General features: G+C 43.1%; 1 protein-coding gene and 1 pseudogene across 2 annotated transcripts in view; one reads left to right on the top strand and one right to left on the bottom strand.

Annotated features, from left to right (window-relative positions):
* The window catches only part of CAP1 (cyclase associated actin cytoskeleton regulatory protein 1), a 359,457-nt gene that overhangs the window by 67,109 nt on the left and 274,072 nt on the right, over positions 1 to 18,276 (bottom strand). The gene's annotated exons all lie outside the window — the stretch shown is intronic.
* Positions 566 to 3,378, top strand: LOC137208783 (signal recognition particle receptor subunit alpha pseudogene; annotated as a pseudogene).

Raw genomic sequence — 18,276 nt, 5'->3', positions numbered from 1 at the left:
GACTGGAGTGGGTTCAAGAGAGAATGGGAGTAGACAAAGTAGAGAGAGAGGATAAAGGCAACCTTTTGAGATGTGTTGCTATAAAGTAGATTAGAAAAATGAGACGGTACCTAGAAAAAAGTGTGCTGTCAGAGGAGGGATTTGGTTTGATTTTCTTTTTTTTCTTTTTTTGGCTGTGTTGGGTCTTCATTGCTGTGCGTGGGCTTTCTCCAGTTGTGGCGAGCGGGGGCTTCTCATTGCGGTGGCTTCTCTTGTTGCAGATCATGGTCTCTAGGCACGCGGGTTTCAGTAGTTGTGGATCACAGGCTCCTGAGCACAGGCTCAGTAGTTGTGGAGCATGGGCTTAGTCATTCCGCCGCATGTGAGATCTTCCCGGACCAGGGATCGAACCCATATCCCCTGCATTGGCAGGCAGATTCTTATCCACTGCGCCACCAGGGAAGCCCTGATTTGGTTTTTAAGACAGGAGATAACATGGCCTGTTTGTAAGCTGCTGAGAATGAATCATTAGAGAGGGAGTAATGGAAGATGTGAGAGAGAGAGAGAGAAAACTATTGTATGACGAATGCGCTCGAATAAAGGAGTGCAGATACTGGTGGGTAGGTTGATGTGTAGGTCGTAGAATGTAGAAGTTCTCTTTTGATTGCTTTTCTAATGAAATAAGAAGCAAGATCACCATTTGAGAGTGAGGGTGGAGAGGAGGCTTTGGAGGTTTGAGAAGACAGAGGGTGTGAGATAGTCAGTTAAGAGTGGAAGAACAAATGGACTTGGGAAATGAGTAGCATCACAGGCCCATTTATAGTGAAACTAGCCAATATCGTTGTGTCTTTTTCTCAACCATGTTGAGTCTGGGATTTGGATTTAAACAGGAATGTATCCAAGCAAGATCTATATAGAGGAAAGAGGGCAAGAAAGTAATGATAATGATGAGACCATGGACCCCAAGAGGTAAGTAGGCAAGGTGAAGGGCAATAAAAAGTTGGTAGGGTCAATGGGCTGGAGGTCCTGAAGAGGTTAGAAAGTTAATGGATTCACGATATTTAAGAGAGTGAGCCAGAAAGATAAGCGGTGATGGTCAATAAATGGGATGCTTTAAAATAATGAAAATACCAGCTGGAACTTTAAGATCGATGAAGATGTTTTTTAAATTAAATATATGGAAGTTTCATAGAATTAATAAGTGAATTTAAAAAGGCTACTGGATACAAGGTCAAGATACAAAACAAATGTATTTCTGTCGATACATACTAGCAAGAAACAATTGGAAAATGAAACTTAACAAAACAATACCATTGGAACCGGTGTCCGGGGCCACTGGTGGGACGTGTCCAGTGCTTGGCGCAGCAGGAAGCAGCGACGATCTCGGGCCTGAGTTCCCGGCGCCAGCCCGGTTCCTTTCCCGCTGCCGCCACGCTCAACTTCTTCACCATTTTCTCCAAAGGCGGCTCGTGCTCTGGTGCTTCCAGGGCGTGAGCGACTCATGCGCCCGGCTCATTAACGCGTTGATTCGTTCGGTACGGTGGCAGGAAAGGAGAGGTAACAACTCCTTCACCCATGAGGCACTCACGCTCAGGTATAAACTGGACAACCAGTTTGAGCTGGTGTTTGTGGTAGGTTTTCAGAAGATTCTAACATTGACATACGCAGGCAAGTTGATAGACGCTGTGCACCGGCTGTTTTGTGACAAGTACCGCACTGAGATCCGACAGCAACGTGCCCTAAGTCTATTGAATGGTACTTTCAATTGCCAGAATGACTTTCTGCGGCTCCTTCGTGAATCAGAGGAGAGCAGTAAGATCCGTGCTCCCACAACCATGAAGAAATTGGAAGATTCTGAAAAGGCCAAGAAACCTGTGAGGTCCATGATTGAGACACGGGGTGAAAAGCCTAAGGAAAAAGCCAAGAACAGCAAAAAAAAAAAACAAACAAGGGGACCAAGAAGGAAGGTTCTGATGGCCCTTTGGCTACCAGCAAAGAAGTCCCTGCAGAAAAGTCAGGTCTCCCAGTGGGGCCTGAGAACGGGATAGAACTTTCCAAACAGGAATTGATCCGCAGGAAGTGAAAAGAGTTCATTCAGAAGCATGGGAGGGGTATGGAGAAGTCCGGCAAGTCCAGTAAGTCAAATGCTCCCAAGGAGAAGGGCAAAAAAGTGCCCGGGGTGTGGGCACTGGGTGGCTCTGCTAACAGAGAAGTCTTGGACTATTGCACTCCCACCATCAATGGAGCCCCTGAGGTGGCCCCAGCCGAGGGCATCAACTAGATTCGAGGGACTGGGTGTGGGAGGCAGCTTTAGGATCTGGACCGCAGCAGCTCAGATGACTAAGGGGCTGCTCAAAACTCCATCAAACCTAGTGCTACCAAGGGGAACCTGGGTGGCATGTTTGGGATGCTGAGGGGTCTTGAGGGTTCCAAGAGCTTGAGTCGTGAAGACATGGCATCTGTGCTGGACAAGATGCATGACCATCTCATTGCTAAGAACGTGGCAGCAGACACTGCAGTGCAACTCTGTGAATCTGTGGCCAACCAGCTGGAAGGGAAGGTGATGGGGATGTTCAGCACGGTGACTTCCCAAGCAAGCTCTCCAAGAGTCCCTGGTGCAGGTTCTGCAGCCACAGCACTGTGTGGACATGCTCCAGGATATCATGGACGCCCAGCACCATCAGCGCCCTTACGTGGTCACTTTCTGTGGTGTGAATGACATGGGGAAGTCTATTAATCTTGCCAAGATTTCCTTCTGGCTGTTAGAGAATGGCTTCAGTGTCCTCATTCCTGCCTGCGATACATTTCGTGCCGGGGCTGTGGAGCAGCTGCGGACACACACCCGGCGTTTGAGTGCCCTACACCCCCCTGAGAATCACGGCAGCCACACCATGGTGCAGTTGTTTGAGAAGGGCTATGGCAAGGATACTGCTGGCATTACCATGGAAGCCGTTGCCTTTGCACATAACCAAGGTTTTGATGTGGTGCTGGTGGACACAGCTGGCCGTATGCAAGACAATGCCCCTCTGATGACTGCCCTGGCCAAGCTCATTACTCTCAACGCACCGACTTGGTGCTGTTTGTCGGGGAGGCCTTAGTAGGCAATGAGGCCGTGGACAAGCTGGTCAAGTTCAACAGAGACTTGGCTGACCATTCTATGGCCCAGACACCTCGGTGTCCTTACCAAACTTGATACCATCGATGACAAGGTGGGAGCTGCTATTTCTATGACCTACATCACAAGCAAACCCATCGTCTTTGTGGGCACTGGCCAGGTCTACTGTGACCTATGCAGTCTCAATGCCAAGGCTGTGGTGGTTGCCCTCATAAAGGCTTAATGTGGCTCTTGGCCAATACCAAATCACCACTTCCCCCCAAAGCCCCCATCCCTGTATCAAGAACATGCTCTAGAGAATGTGAGCAACTTGTCTTCAGCGTTGTTCAAAGGCAGAGTGAGAGGAGCTCCGGGCGGGGGCTTGTAGCCCCTCCTAACCCCACTCCCAGTTCAGCCCAGCCTCCATCTGCAAGGAGGACCTAATCATGTTACAGTCACTGCCCATTACCCGCCCCCATCCCCACGCTCCTCCCCCTTCCTACTCAGGCATCCCTTCACTCTGCCTACAGACTCGGTCTCATTACAGCTTTGACCAATGGTTAGAAGATCCAACACCAGAGCTTTGCTAGCTAAGTGTGGTCATGGGGACGTCCAAGCATCATCCCCAGCTCCACCAGATAAAGGGACTTCCACAGCCATCTCTGGGTCTTGAGTGGCACCTCTCCCTAGGATACACAGCTTTCAGGTCCCTGGGGCCAGGGACACCCAGGGAGTGTGGCACACTGTGGCAGTGTATGGCCTGTTCTTAAGTGCTGCTAATTCGAGGATGACCCCTGTCTCTGTTTACCCAAAGCATCAGCTAGGCCAGAGTGATGTGTTACAGATGAGTGAAAGAGGAGTCCCTGCTTCCCCCAGAGATAAAGGGAGCTGAGCTGCAGTGTTGCATTGGGCTTCTCAGCCTCCAAGATCTCCTCCCCCTTCCAGAATCCAGACATAACTTTGCATGTGCCCCTTCCTGGGAGAAAACCAACTGTCAGAGGCGAGACACATTGCCCCCTCCCCATTCTTCACCTGAGATGGGTCCTGGCTTTTCCTCATCCTCTTCTACAGTGCCCGGTAGACAAGTGCTACGTTGAGTACAGACCTTGTTAAGACTTGTCCTGTAGCTTGGTATTACAGATGTGCTGTTAGTGCAATAAGGTGAAGGCTGTCTGCCCAGAGAAATACATAATTTATATAAGAAAATAAATTTCATAAATAAAAAAACCAATGCTATTTGTAACTGCATGAAAAATATTAAATACCTAGGAATAAATCTATTGAAAGGTGTGCAAGACCTTGACACTGAAAACTATAAAATATATCTGGAGAAAAATTAAAGATTACCTCAGTAAATGGACAGATATTCCATGTTCATAAATTGGAAGACTCAATATTGTTATTGATTTTTTCTAAATTGGTCTATAGGTTCAATGCAATCCAATTAAAATTCCCGCAAGCCATGTGTGTAGTATGTGTGTGTGTGATTGTGTGTAAATTGACAAGGTGATAGCAAAATTTATGTGATAATTAAAGGACCTAGAATATCCAAGAACTTTTTTTTTTTTTTTTTTTTTTGGCTGCATTGGGTCTTCATTACTGTGCCCAGGCTTTCCCTAGTTGTATCTAGTTGTGGAGAGCCGGGACTGCTCTTTGTTGCGACGCGCGGGCTCCTCATTGCGGTGGCTTTTCTTGTTGCGGAGCACAGGCTCTAGGCGTGCAGTCTTCAGTAGTTGCAGCACGAAGCCTCGGTAGTTGTGGCTCGCGGGCTCTAGAGCACAGGCTCAGTAGTTGTGGCACAAGGGCTTAGTTGCTCCGCGGCATGCGGGATCTTCCCGGACAAGGGCTCAAACCCGTGTCTCCTGCATTGACAGGTGGATTCTTAACCACTGCACCACGAGGGAAGCCCAGAATATACAAGAACTCTTGAAAAAAAGTTGGAAGACTTACGTCACCAGATTTCAAGATTTACTATAAAGCTATAGTAATTAATAGCAGGGACCTTTTGGAGCAAAAATAGGCAAATACAATCACTGGAACAGAATAAAGAGTCTAGAATGGACCCACACGTGTATGCTCTCTTGATTTTCATCAAAGGTGTCATTGTAATTAAGTAGAGAAAGGATGGCGTTTTAATAAATGATATTGGAACAATTAGATGTATGTGGAGAAAAAAGAACCCTGACCCTTAAACTATACACAGAAAATAATCCTAAGGTGGATCATAGACCTAAATGTCAAAACTTCAACACTCAAACTTCTAAATAAATACATAGAGTTTTTTTGATATTGGGGTAGGTAAAGATTTCTTAGATCACAAAATGCACTTAGCTCTTAAAAAATGGATAAATTGGACTTAAAAACATCTAATCATCAACAGATACCATTAAGAAAACAAATCAGCAAGGTAGAGACTGATAAATCGTATCCAGAATATAGAAAGAACCCTTACAAATCGTTAAGAAAAATACAAACATTCAATTCAAAATGAGTAAAAGACTTGGAACAAGCATTTCACAAAGGACAAATGGCCAGTAAGGTATGAAACTGCTTAAAATAATATCTCATCAAAGAATGCACGTCAAAGCAACAATGAGATACTTGATACATTCAGAAGAAAGGCTTTTTAAAAAAACCTGTCATCTAGGGTTGCTGAGGATGTGGACTAACTTGAATTTTCATATGTTATTATTTGGCAGATCCTTAAAAAGCCAGACATACATCTACACTATGACGCAACGATTCCACATGCAGACATACACCCAAGAAAGATTAGTTCATATGTCTGTCAGAAGTCTGGTACAAGAATGTTCACAGCAACTTTAGTCAACAGCCAAAATTGGACAACATCCAAGTATCCATCAACAGGAGAATAAAACACTTGGTGATGTATTCACAAAATGAAATATTACCAGCAATAATCAAAATGAAAAAAAAATACTAGTACACAGAACAACACAGATAAATCTCAAAAACATTGTGCTAAGGCAAAGAAACCAGACACAGAAGAGTACATACTATATGGTTCCATTCATAAGAAGTTCAAAAATAAGCAAAACTAACCTATGGTGACAGAAATCAGAATAGTCGTTACCTCTGGTGGATTGGGTATTGATTGAAAAAGGCACAAGGGAACTTCCAGGGAGATAGAAATGTTCTATATCTTGAACTGGGTGGAGGTTATGTGGGTGTATACATAGGGAAAAGTTGAGCTGTACAGTTAAGATTTGTGCATTTTCCTATATGAAATTTACCATAATAAAAGAGGTTTTTAATAAGGAGCTTCCTTTATAATTATAAAAGTAAATAAACGCATGCTTTTTACAGGAAATTAAAGCAACTAAAGGAGTGAAACCAAGCCTTGAACCCATTTCTGGGGACATGGGTCTATCTTCAACTCTCTGCAGTTTGAGATGAGATTGAAGGAGGTTGTGTTTTGTGCAGACTCCAAAGACAGATCCAGGGTATGTGGGGGGCAAACCACGCACTCAGTTTCCATTTAGGATGAGGAATATCTTTTTTACACCTTTCTTTAGAAATAAAAAGACTGACTTGAACCATAATGAACTGTCTGCCAACGGCGTGTGTGGGCAAAATGCAGCCAGCCAGCCACAGGCGGAAATGTCGTTGCGGCATCCAAGCATCAGGTGGCAGTTGGATTAGACAACCTAGTCTCTTCCCTTGTGGGCTCTGTGCGCGGGTCCCTTTAAGAAATAGCAGGGAGTGGATCTGCATCTAGCGTGGGTGTTAACAGAAAAGACCAAACCCATCTGCTAGGAAACTAGCTCTGGAGTCTGGGCCCTGGTGGAAGTAAAGGGGAAGGGACTGACACAGGACAAGAGTCTTGGTCCTTCAGAAACTGACAATTCCACTCAGAACTATAAACAATAAATTCTGGGGAACAAGACTTTAACAAGGAAAAACAAACAGGAAGCTATTGAAAAGATGAAAACCTGAACCAAGAAAACTGCAGTGGGGATGAAGGGGATGGAGATCAGTTCCTCAGCCCTGAGACACGACTGTTACTTCTTCATCTCTATGCCCATCCATGCCCCTCCCTCAGCAAGCTCTCCTCTAAGTTGTTCTTGTATTCTACAAATTTACCATTTACCCCCTTTAAAAATTATGATGTATTTCAGACATACAGAGGCTATAAGGACTAATGTAATAAACACCTGTGAAACCACTACCCTGTTTAGGAAATAAAGCATTAATACTGAAAAAAAAAAAGTAAGAAAGAAACTGATAATTTGGAGGGAAAACAAAAATAACTCTAAGTGTGGGAGTGAGAACTAGATTCCATTCTGCTTCTGTCTCTGGTTGGCTGTGTGACCTTGTGTGACTCCATTGCCCTCTCTGAACCTGCGGGCTGCCCTGGGTGGTTCCCCTACCTTCCCCATTACAGATGTCCTTTGAGGCTGCATGGGGGTCCTAAGGCAAAGGTACTGGGTTGAGTGACTGCGGTGACTGCCATGGGAGACAGAGAGACTTCAGGCCTCATCTCTCATCTCTGATGAACCACTATAAGGGCAGACAGTCCTGCCCCCTCCTTGCTTCTCTGACCCAGGTCACCCCCAAGATATGCCAGACTCCCTCCAAGCTATCCAGGCCATATTGGATCACCTTGGAGTGGGGACCCAGTCCACCCACCCCAGGTCATTTTCAACAGGATCTCTGCCAGACAGAAGGTAATTTGCTGGATGGGTGAGCAATCAGAACTTACTCAAGCCTGGGCCACTTTAGGGCTTAGGCCTCACCCCGGAAAATGGAAAGCACTTTAGGCCATAGCAATCGGGCACTTCCTTGATTGCCCTGGAGATGTGAGCCCCACCCTGCCTCTCACAGCTGCCCTGGAGAAAAAGAGGGAGACCCTAGAAAGCCACAGGAGCAGAAACAAGGGAAGCCAGAGGCCAGGGACGCTGGTACAAATTGTTGGACTGCTTGCCTACTGTCTAGAACTTGTCTCAGTGGATCTGGAACATCGATGACCATTCTGATCGCCTCGACCACCTTTGAGAGAACCCCCTTGCTCGTATCAAAACGGTCCCTTTTGGTCCTTTGCCCTGGACCTTTGACATTCTGGACTAGTTCTGTTCTCACTTGTGGCTGAATGTAACATGTGTACAATAAATCATCTCTTTTGCTGTCTTAGCTGAAGAAAAAAAAAAAAAAGAGAGAGGCTCTGGATCTCATCCAAAACACCCAGTCCTAAACCTTCCCTGGTTCTCTACCGCCTCTGTCATTGCTGCTGCCTTCTTCTCCCCTCTCCTGCCCCGCTTCTTGGGGTTACAAATGAATTTTAGCAAGTAGGAAATTTGCAAACACGGAATCTGCAAATAATGAGAATCAACTGTATGTTGCACTGGCGGGTACTGGAGTGACCTCTGAGTCAGCCTGGAAGAGTCCCAGGAAGGGAAGATTCCCCTGGGAAGTCCCAGGAAGGGAATCTTCCCTTCCCTGGGAAGGGAAGATTCCCAAAGAGATGAGACTTTGGCTGTGACCTGAAATACAGAGCGGTCTAGACAGGGGGTCTGTGACCAAATAGGTCATGTGGTGTAACAGAGAGCTATTTTTTTCCTATTCCTAGGTAATTTGTTGCTCTCATAAGTGTGGTCTTCTCTTTCCCCTTATCTTCTAACTTAGCACTGGACAATAGAACTTTGTGCAATGATGGATATGTTCTATAATTACATGAATACAATAACCACTAAGCACACGTGGCTGTTGAGAACTTAAAATGTAACCAGTAGGACTGAGAAACCGAATTTTTTTCATTTAATTTTAATTATTTTGCATTTAAATTCAAATAGCCACACATGGTAGTGGTTATCATGTCAAACGATGCAGTGGTTTTGTTTTTTTAACATTTTTATTGGAGTATAATTGTTTTACAATTGTGTGTTAGTTTCTGCTTTATAACAAAGTGAATCAGTTATACATATACATATATCCCCATATCTCCTCCCCCTTTTGTCTCCCTCCCACCCATGCTATCCCACCCTTCTAGCTGGTCACAAAGCACCGAGCTGATCTCCCTGTGCTATGCAACTGCTTCCCACTAACTATCTATTTTACATTTGGTAGTGTATATATGTCCATATATACACTAGCACTCTCTTACTTTGTCCCAGCTTACCCTGCCCCCTCCCCATGTCCTCAAGTCCATTCTCTAGTAGGTCTGCATCTTTATTCCCATCTTGCCCCTAGGTTTTTCATGACCTTCTTTTTTTTTTAGATTCCATATATATGTGTTAGCATACGGTATTTGTCTTTGTCTTTCTGACTTACTTCACTCTGTATGACAGACGCTAGGTCTATCCAGCTCATTACAAATAGCTCAATTTCGTTTCTTTTTATGGCTGAGTAATATTCCATTGTATACATGTGCCACATCTTCTTTACCCATTCATCTGCTGATGGACACTTAAGGTTGCTTCCATGTCCTGGCTATTGTAAATAGAGCTGCAATGAACATTCTGGTACATGACCCTTTTTTTTTTTTTAATAAATTTATTTTATTTATTTATTTATTTTTGGCTGTGTTGGGTGTTCGTTGCTGTGTGCAGTCTTTCTCTAGTTGTGGAGAGCGGGGGCTACTCTTCGTTGCAGTGCACAGGCTTCTCATTGCAGTGGCTTCTCTCGTTGTGGAGCGTGGGCTGTAGGCACATGGGCTTCCGTAGTTGCGGCACATGGGCTCAGTAGTTGTGGCTCACAGGCTCTAGAACACAGGCTCAGTAGTTGTGGCACACGGGCTTAGTTGCTCCATGGCATGTGGGATCTTCCCAGACCAGGGCTCAAACCCATGCCCCCTGCACTGGCAGGCGGATTCTCAACCACTACGCCACCAGGGAAGCCCACATGACCCTTTTTGAATTATGGTTTTCTCAGGGTATATGCCCAGTAGTGGGACTGCTGGGTCGTATGGTAGTTCTATTTCTGTTTTTTTAAGGAACTTCCATACTGTTCTCCATAGTGGCTGTATCAATTTACATTCCCACCAACAGTGCAAGAGGGTTCTCTTTTCTCCACACCCTCTCCAGCATTTATTGTTTGTAGATTTTTTTATGATGGCCATTCTGACTGGTGTGATATGATATCGCATTGTAGTTTTGATTTGCATTTCTCTAATGATTAATGATGTTGAGCATTCTTTCATGTGTTTGTTGGCAATCTGTATGTCTTCTTTGGAGAAATGTCTATTTAGGTCTTCTGCCCATTTTTGGATTGGGTTGTTTGTTTTCTTGGTCTTGAGCTGGCTGAGCTGTTTATATATTTTGGAGATTAATCCTTTGTCTGTTGATTCGTTTGCAAATATTTTCTCCCATCCCGAGGGTTGCCTTTTCGTCTTGTTTGCAGCTTCATTTGCTTTGCAAAAGCTTTTAAGTTTTATTAGGTCCCATTTGTTTATTTTTGTTTTTATTTCCCTTACTCTAAGAGGTGGATCAAAAAAGATCTTGCTGTGATTTATGTCAAAGAGTGTTCTTCCTATGTTTTCCTCTAAGAGTTTTATAGTGTCTGGTCTTACATTAAGTCTCTAATCCATTTTTAGTTTATTTTTGTGTATGGTTTTAGGGAGTGTTCTAATTTCATTCTTCTATATGTAGCTGCCCAGTTTTCTGAGCACCACTTATTGAAAAGACTGTCTTTTCTCCACTGTATATCTGTGCCTCCTTCGTCATAGATTAGTTGACCACAGGTGCGTGGGTTTATCTCTGGGCTTTCTATCCTGTTCCACTGATATATATTTCTGTTTTTGTGCCAATACCATATTGTCTTGATTACTGTAGCTTTGTAGTATAGTCTGAAGTCAGGGAGTCTGATTTCTCCAGCTCCATTTTTTGCCCTCAAGGCTGCTTTGGCTATTCGGGGTCTTTAGTGTCTCCATACAAATTTTAAGATGTTTTGTTCTAGTTCTGTAAAAAAGGTCACTGGTAGTTTAATAGGGATTACATCGAATCTGTAGATTGCTTTGGGTAGTATAGTCATTTTCACAATATTGATTCTTCCAATCCAAGAACATGGTATATATCTCCATTTGTTTGTTTCATCTTTGATTTCTTTCATCAGTGTCTTATAGTTTTCTGAGTACAGGTCTTTTACCTCCTTAGGTAGGTTTATTCCTAGGTATTTTATTCTTTTTGTTGCAATGGTGAATGGGATTGTTTCCTTAATTTCTCCTTCTGATCTTTTGTTGTTAGTGTATAGTAATGCAAGAGATTTCTGTGCATTAGTTTTGTATCCTGCAACTTTACTAAATTCACTGATTAGCTCTAGTAGTTTTCTGGTGGCATCCTTAGGATTCTCTCTATATAGTATCATGTCACCTGCAAACGGTGACAGTTTTACTTCTTCTTTTCCAATTTGTATTCCTTTTATTTCTTTTTCTTCTCTGATTGCTGTGGCTAGGACTTCCAAATCTATGTTGAATAATAGTCATAAGAGTGGACATCCTTGTCTTGTTCCTGAACTTAGAGGAAATGCTTTCAGTTTATCACCATTGAGAATGACGTTTGCTGTGGGTTTTTCATATATGGCCTTTATTAGGTTGAGGTAGGTTTCCTCTATGTCCACTTTCTGGAGAGTTTTTATCATAAATGGGTGTTGAATTTTGTCAAAAGATTTTTCTGCATCTATTGAGATGATTATATGGTTTTTATTCTTCAGTTTGTTAACATGGTGTATCACACTGATTTGCATATATTGAAGAATCCTTGCATCCCTGGGATAAATCCCACTTGATCATAGTGTATGATCCTTTTAATGTGTTGTTGGATTCTGTTTGCTGGTATTTTGTTGAGGGTTTTTGCATCTATATTCATCCATGATACTGGTCTATAATTTTCTTTTTTTGTAGTATCTTTGTCTGGTTTTGGTATCAGGGTGATGGTGGCCTCATAGAATGAGTTTGGGAGTGTTCCTTGTCGGCAGTTTTTGGAAGAGTTGAGAAGGATGGGTGTTAGCTCTTCTCTAAATGTTTGATAGAATTCACCTGTGAAGCCATCTGGTCCTGGACTTTTGTTTGTTGGAAGATTTTTAATCACAGTTTCAATTTCAGTGCTTGTGATTGGTCTGTTCATATTTTCTATTGCTTCCTGGTTCAGTCTTGGTAGGTTATACATTTCTAAGAATTTGTCCATTTCTTCCAGGTTGTCCATTTTACTGGCATAGAGTTGCTTGTAGTAGTCTCTTAAGATGCTTTGTATTTCTGTGGTGTCTGTTGTAACTTCTCCTTTTTCATTTCTAATTTTACTGACTTGAGTCCTCTCCCTCTTTTTCTTGATGAGTCTGGCTAAGGTTTATCAATTTTGTTTACCTTCTCAAAGAACCAGCTTTTAGTTTGATTGATCTTTGCTATTGTTTTCTTTGTTTCTATTTCATTTATTTCTGCTCTGATCATTATGATTTCTTTCCTTTTACAAACTTTGGGTTTTGTTTTTTCTTCTTTCTCTAGTTCCTTTCTCTAACCTTCCTTTAAGTTTGGATTGTTTATTTGAGATTTTTCTTGTTTCTTGAGGTAGGCTTGTATTGCTATGAACTTCCCTCTTAGAACTGCTTTTGCTGCATCCCATAGGTTTTGGATCGTCATGTTTTCATTGTCATTTGTCTCTAGGTATTTTTGATTTCCTCTTTGATTTCTTCAGTGATCTCTTGATTATTTGGTAAGTGATTGTTTAGCCTCCATGTGTTTGTGTTTTTTACATTTCTTTCCCTGTAATTTATTTCTAATCTTGTAGCATTGTGGTCAGAAAAGATGCTTGACATGATTTCAATTTTCTTAAATTTACCAAGGCTTGATTTGCTACCCAAGATGTGATCTATCCTGGAGGATGTTCTGTGTGCACTTGAGAAGAAAGTGTAATCTGCTGTTTTTGGATGGAATGTCCTATAAATGTCAATTAAATCTATCTGGTCTATTGTGTCATTTAAAACTTGTGTTTCTTTATTACTTTTCTGTCTGGATGATCTGTCCGTTGGTGTAAGTGAGGTGTTGAAGTCCCCCACTATTATTGTATTACTGTTGATTTCCTCTTTTATAGCTGTTAGCAGTTGCCTTATGTATTGAGGTGCTCCTATGCTGGGTGCATATATATTTATAATTGTTATAACTTTTTCTTGGATTGATCCCTTAATCATTATCTAGTGTCCTTCTTTGTCTCTTGTAACATTCTTTATTTTAAAGTGTATTTTATCTGATATGAGTATTGCTACTCTAGCTTTTTTTTTGATTTCCATTTGCATGGAATATCTTTTTCCATCCCCTCACTTTCAGTCTGTATGTCCCCAGGTCTGAAGTGGGTCTCTTGTAGACAGTGTATATATGGTTCTTGCTTTTGTATCCATTCAGTGAGCCTGTGTCTTTTGGTTGGAGCATTTAATCTATTCACTTTTAAGGTAATTATTGATACGTATGTTCCTATTACCATTTTCTTAGTTGTTATGAGTTTGTTTGTGTAGGTCCTTTTCTTCTCTTGTGTTTCACACTTAGAGAAGTTCCTTTAGCATTTGTTGTAGAGCTGGTTTTGTGATGCTGAATTCTCTTAGCTTTTGCTTGTCTGTAAAGCTTTTGATTTCTCCATCGAATCTGAATGAGATCCTTGCCAGGTAGAGTAATCTTGGTTGTAGGGTCTTCCCTTTCACCACTTTAAATATATTGTGCCACTCCCTTCTGGCTTGTAGAGTTGCTGCTGAGAAATCAGCTGTTAGCCTTATGGGAGTTCCCTTGTATGTTATTTGTTGTTTTTCCCTTGTTGCTTTCAATAAGTTTTCTTTGTCTTTAATTTCTGTCAATTTGATTACTATGTGTCTCGCCGTGTTTCTCCTTGGTTTTATCCTGCCTGGGACTCTCTGCACTTCCTGCACTTGGGTGGCTATTTCCTTTCCCATGTTTGGGATGTTTTTGACAATAATCTCTTCAAATATTTTCTCTGGTCCTTTCTCTCTCACTTCTCCTTCTGGGACACCTATAATGCAAATGTTGTTGCATTTAATGTTGTCCCAGAGGTCTCTTAGGCTGTCTTCATTTCTTTTCATTCTTTTTTCTTTATTCTGTTCCATAGCAGTGAATTCCACCATTCTGTCTTCTGGGTCACTTATCCGTTCTTCTGCCTCAGTTATTCTGATGTTGATTCCTCCTAGTGTATTTTTCATTTCAGTTATTGTATTGTTCATCTCTGTTTGTTTGTTCTCTAATTCTTCTAGGTGTTTGTTCTTTAATTCTTCTAGGTCTTTGTTAAACATTTCTTGCATCTTCTCGATCTTTGCCTCCATTCTTTTTCTGAGGTCCTGGATCATCTTCACTATCATTATTCTGAATTTGTTTTCTGGAAGGTTGCCTATCTCCTCTTCATTTAGTTGTTTTTCTTGGGTTTTATCTTGTTCCTTCATCTGGTACAAAATCCTCTGTCTTTTCATTTTGTCTCTCTTTCTGTGAATGTGGTTTTCCCTCCACATGCTGCAGAATTGTAATTCTTGCTTCTGCTGTCTGCCCCCTCTGTATTGATATTTGTATGTTAATTTTATATCCCATATCTTTTATATCCCATATCCTTATGGACTTTTCTTGTTTAGAGGAGTTTTTCAGTTGATTCACTTGGGTTCTCTTGGAATACAATCATTGGCAAATAAATATAATTTTACTTACTTTCCAATTTTATTTCTTCTTTTATCTAATTGCATTGGCTAATATCTCCAATGAAAGGTTACATAGTAATAGTAGTGATAGTGCATATCTTTGTTTCTGATTTAGTCGAATTTCTAAGTGTGATTTCTTCCTTTTTTTATATGAAAATGATACAAACAGGTGACAAATGAATTGTTTTGTCCCCCAAGCTTGCTCCTCCTCCAGTGCTCCCTCTATTACGGAGGGAGCTCCTCTATTGCTCCCTCTCTGTTCCCTAAATTAGAAATCTAGGCATTGGACTTCCCTGGTGGTACAGTGGTTAAGAATCTGGCTGCCAATGCAGGGGACGTGTGTTCGAGCCCTGGTCCAGGAAGATCCCACAAGCTGTGGAGCAACTAAGCCCGTGCACCACAACTACTGAGCCTGTGTGCCACAACTAGTGAAGCCTGCATGCCTAGAGTCCATGCTATGCAACAAGGGAAGCCACCACAATGAGAAGCCCTCTCATCACAACGAAGAGTAGCACCCCTTGCCTCAACTAGAGACATCCCACGCACAGCAATGAAGACCCAATGCAGCCAAAAGTAAATAAATAAAATTATTAAGAAAAAAAGAAATCTAGACATCACCTTCATTTCTCTCTTTCCCTCTCCCTCTCTCACCCTTTCTCTGTCAACTATCCAGGCCAAACAGCTACCAAATCTGTCTTCTTTCTGTTTCCACTGCCACCACCTCTGTCTTGTACTCTTCATTACCCAGGAACATTTCAAGAGCAGCCTCTTCATTAGTCATCCTGCTTCCACTTTCACTTCCTTCAATCCTTTCCCCACAAAGCAGATGATACAGTCTTTCTAAACTCTTAATCATCATATGGTTCCCCTACTTAAAACTTGTCAATGGCTTCTGTCTGCTCTTAGGATAAAGAGAAAAATCCTTTTGGTTCACAAAGCCCTGTGCCATCTGCCTCTGCCTACACTTTTTTAGAAATGTAAATCAATTTTGTAGAAATGTAAATCAATTTTTAAACCTCTTCAATGGCTTTGGCTGCTCTCAAAATAGAACTGAAACTCTCACTGTGGGCTGCAAGGCCCTGGGTGAGCTGGTTCCCACATAGCTCTCCAAATCCATGTCACACCATCTACCCTCTCCTTCACGACTCACTGGCTGCACAGTGTTCTTTCAGTACTTCAGATACACTAGGTTCTTTCCTACCTCTGGGTTTTTATGCTAGCTGTCGCTTCTACCTGCAATACTTTCCCCCAAACTCTTCAAATGTCTGTCTAATTCTCCTCCTTTGTGATTTGATTCAAACATCACTTTCTCAGAACATTCTTTCCTGAGCATCTGATTTAAAATAACCTCCAGATAAAACAAATAAAATAACCTCCACACCAGTTCCCTCTATTAGTGCATCCTGCTTATTTCTTTCATGGTACTTATGGCAATCCGAAATTATCTTATGTGCGTGTCCATTTATTTGTCATTGGTGCCCACTAAGAATGTAAGCTCTGTTTTGTTCACCACTCTATCCTCAGAGCCTAATCGATGCATGACACATAATAGGCCCATTATAAATATTTGTTGCGTAAATGGATAACCAGGGTCTTGGGCCAGTCAAGGACAGATCCGGAAATCCTTCTTTGCAGTGTTAAAAGGTGTTTCCCCTTTCTTCCAGCAGGTGGAGTCAAAGCCACATCTGGTCCTCAGCAGGGGTGGAGTGGAGGGGTACGTGCTTTGCCTGGCTGAGGGCAGAAGGACAGTGAAGAGGGAGAGGCAGGGTTTGTTGTAGTGTTGCTGGATCCAAGCGTAGAGGAAGTCAAGGTGGCAGCATCTCCCGAAGGACAGGAAAGTATGAGCTGTCCAGAGGCACCTGGAGCAGCCAACGATCCAAGGAGTCCCTGGGATCCCAGATCGCTTTCCCACTTCCCCCACCTATCCAGCCTCCTAAATCACACCCCCAAGAGTCAGCAAAGGGTCTTTGAGGAGAACCATTTTCTGTGAACATGAAACTGGAGAAGCAAGTGTTTTCAATTCTAAATCCCCAAGGTACAATGGAGGGAAACTGAGACCGGGGAAGCCTCCTAGTGGGTCAGTGGGAGTTGGGTCTGGCTGACAAAGCCCTCTCTAGTCTTAGCTCATTCATTCAGCTCCACACGCCCCACCCCTCCCCTCCATGCCTGGCCCTGGGCGCCGTGTGGGCGACCATGACGAGGGCATGGATTCCCAGAGCTGCCCCAAAGATGCAAGGGACAGGCATAGCTTTCGAGAGGCATGCTGGAGCAAAGGCACACTGGACCAGTGTCTGCCAAGGGGCAAGGGCCAGAGGTGTGTTCCAGGGCCAGACAGGTGACCTGCAAAAAGGGCTGCATCTAAATCTAGAGCTGGGGAAGTCGGCAGGGGTCTTGGATTTCCTCCTGAAGACAATGGGGACTCAAAGGAGTTTCTAAACAGGAAATCTACTAGGTTAACTTGGATAGCTTGCGGAAGGAATCAAATCTGATTTGAGATCAAATCAGTCAGTCAGCCAGTGAGCATGCTGGTATAATCATCCAAGGTGAGAGAAGATAAGACCTGAGAAGTAATTGCAGGGATGGGAAAGAAGTAAGCTTGGGTGGTTTAGGAAATTTCTGTTTTAAAGATGGGATTTGGTGGTTATTGATCAGAGTGGAGGGAGAAAGGAGGTGTGAGTGGACCTCTGCAAATGTCATCTTGGAGTCCTTGAACGCTCCAGCTACGGAGGTCAGACCAGAGCAGCCTCTGACCCTGAGGGCAGCTCCAAAGGCAGCAGCAGGACCTGGCTTGGTGGTGGCAAAACTACTGAATGGAAATGTTCCTACCTCACTCAGAGGGAAGTTATGAGGACTAATTAAATTGATATTTATTAAGCATGTGTAACAGTGCCTGTTATTAACACTTTATAAATTTTAAAAAGTGGTTGAGGGCTTCCCTGGTGGCGCAGTGGTTAAGAATCTGCCTGCCAATGCAGGGGACACGGGTTTGAGCCCTGGTCCGGGAAGATCCCACATGCCGCGGAGCAACTAAGCCCGTGCTCCGCAACTACTGAGCCTGTGCGCCACAGCTACTGAGCCCGCGTGCTGCAACTACTGAAGCCCACGCACCTTAGAGCCTGCGCTCCGCGACAAGAGAAGCCACCGCAACGAGAAGGCCACACACTGCAACGAAGAGTAGCCCCCGCTCGCCACAACTAGAGAAAGCCTGCACGCAGCAAGGAAGACCCAACGCAGCCAAAAATAAGTAAATAAAATAAATAAATTTAAAAAAAAAGTGGTTGAGTAGAACTTCATCCAAAAAATGGAGCTCCAACTCAAAAAAGAAAAAAAAAGCCCCAAACCCAAAGTAAAAAGCAAGCCTAAAGAGTCTAAGCACGCCTCTTCTCTGGGCCTCATTTATCCATCGATATAGAATAAAGAGGTTGGATTGGTAGCCTCTTGATCCTGCCAGTGTTGCTTTCCTCATTTTTTGGAGTTTCATCTAAGTGTGTAAAACCCAATGACTTGGGGCTTCCCTGGTGGCACAGTGGTTGAGAGTCCGCCTGCCAATGCAGGGGACACGGGTTCGCGCC

Source organism: Pseudorca crassidens, chromosome 2, assembly GCF_039906515.1.
Source record: "Pseudorca crassidens isolate mPseCra1 chromosome 2, mPseCra1.hap1, whole genome shotgun sequence".
Classification (NCBI taxonomy): domain Eukaryota; kingdom Metazoa; phylum Chordata; class Mammalia; order Artiodactyla; family Delphinidae; genus Pseudorca; species Pseudorca crassidens.
This window is presented reverse-complemented; position numbering and strand designations above follow the sequence as displayed.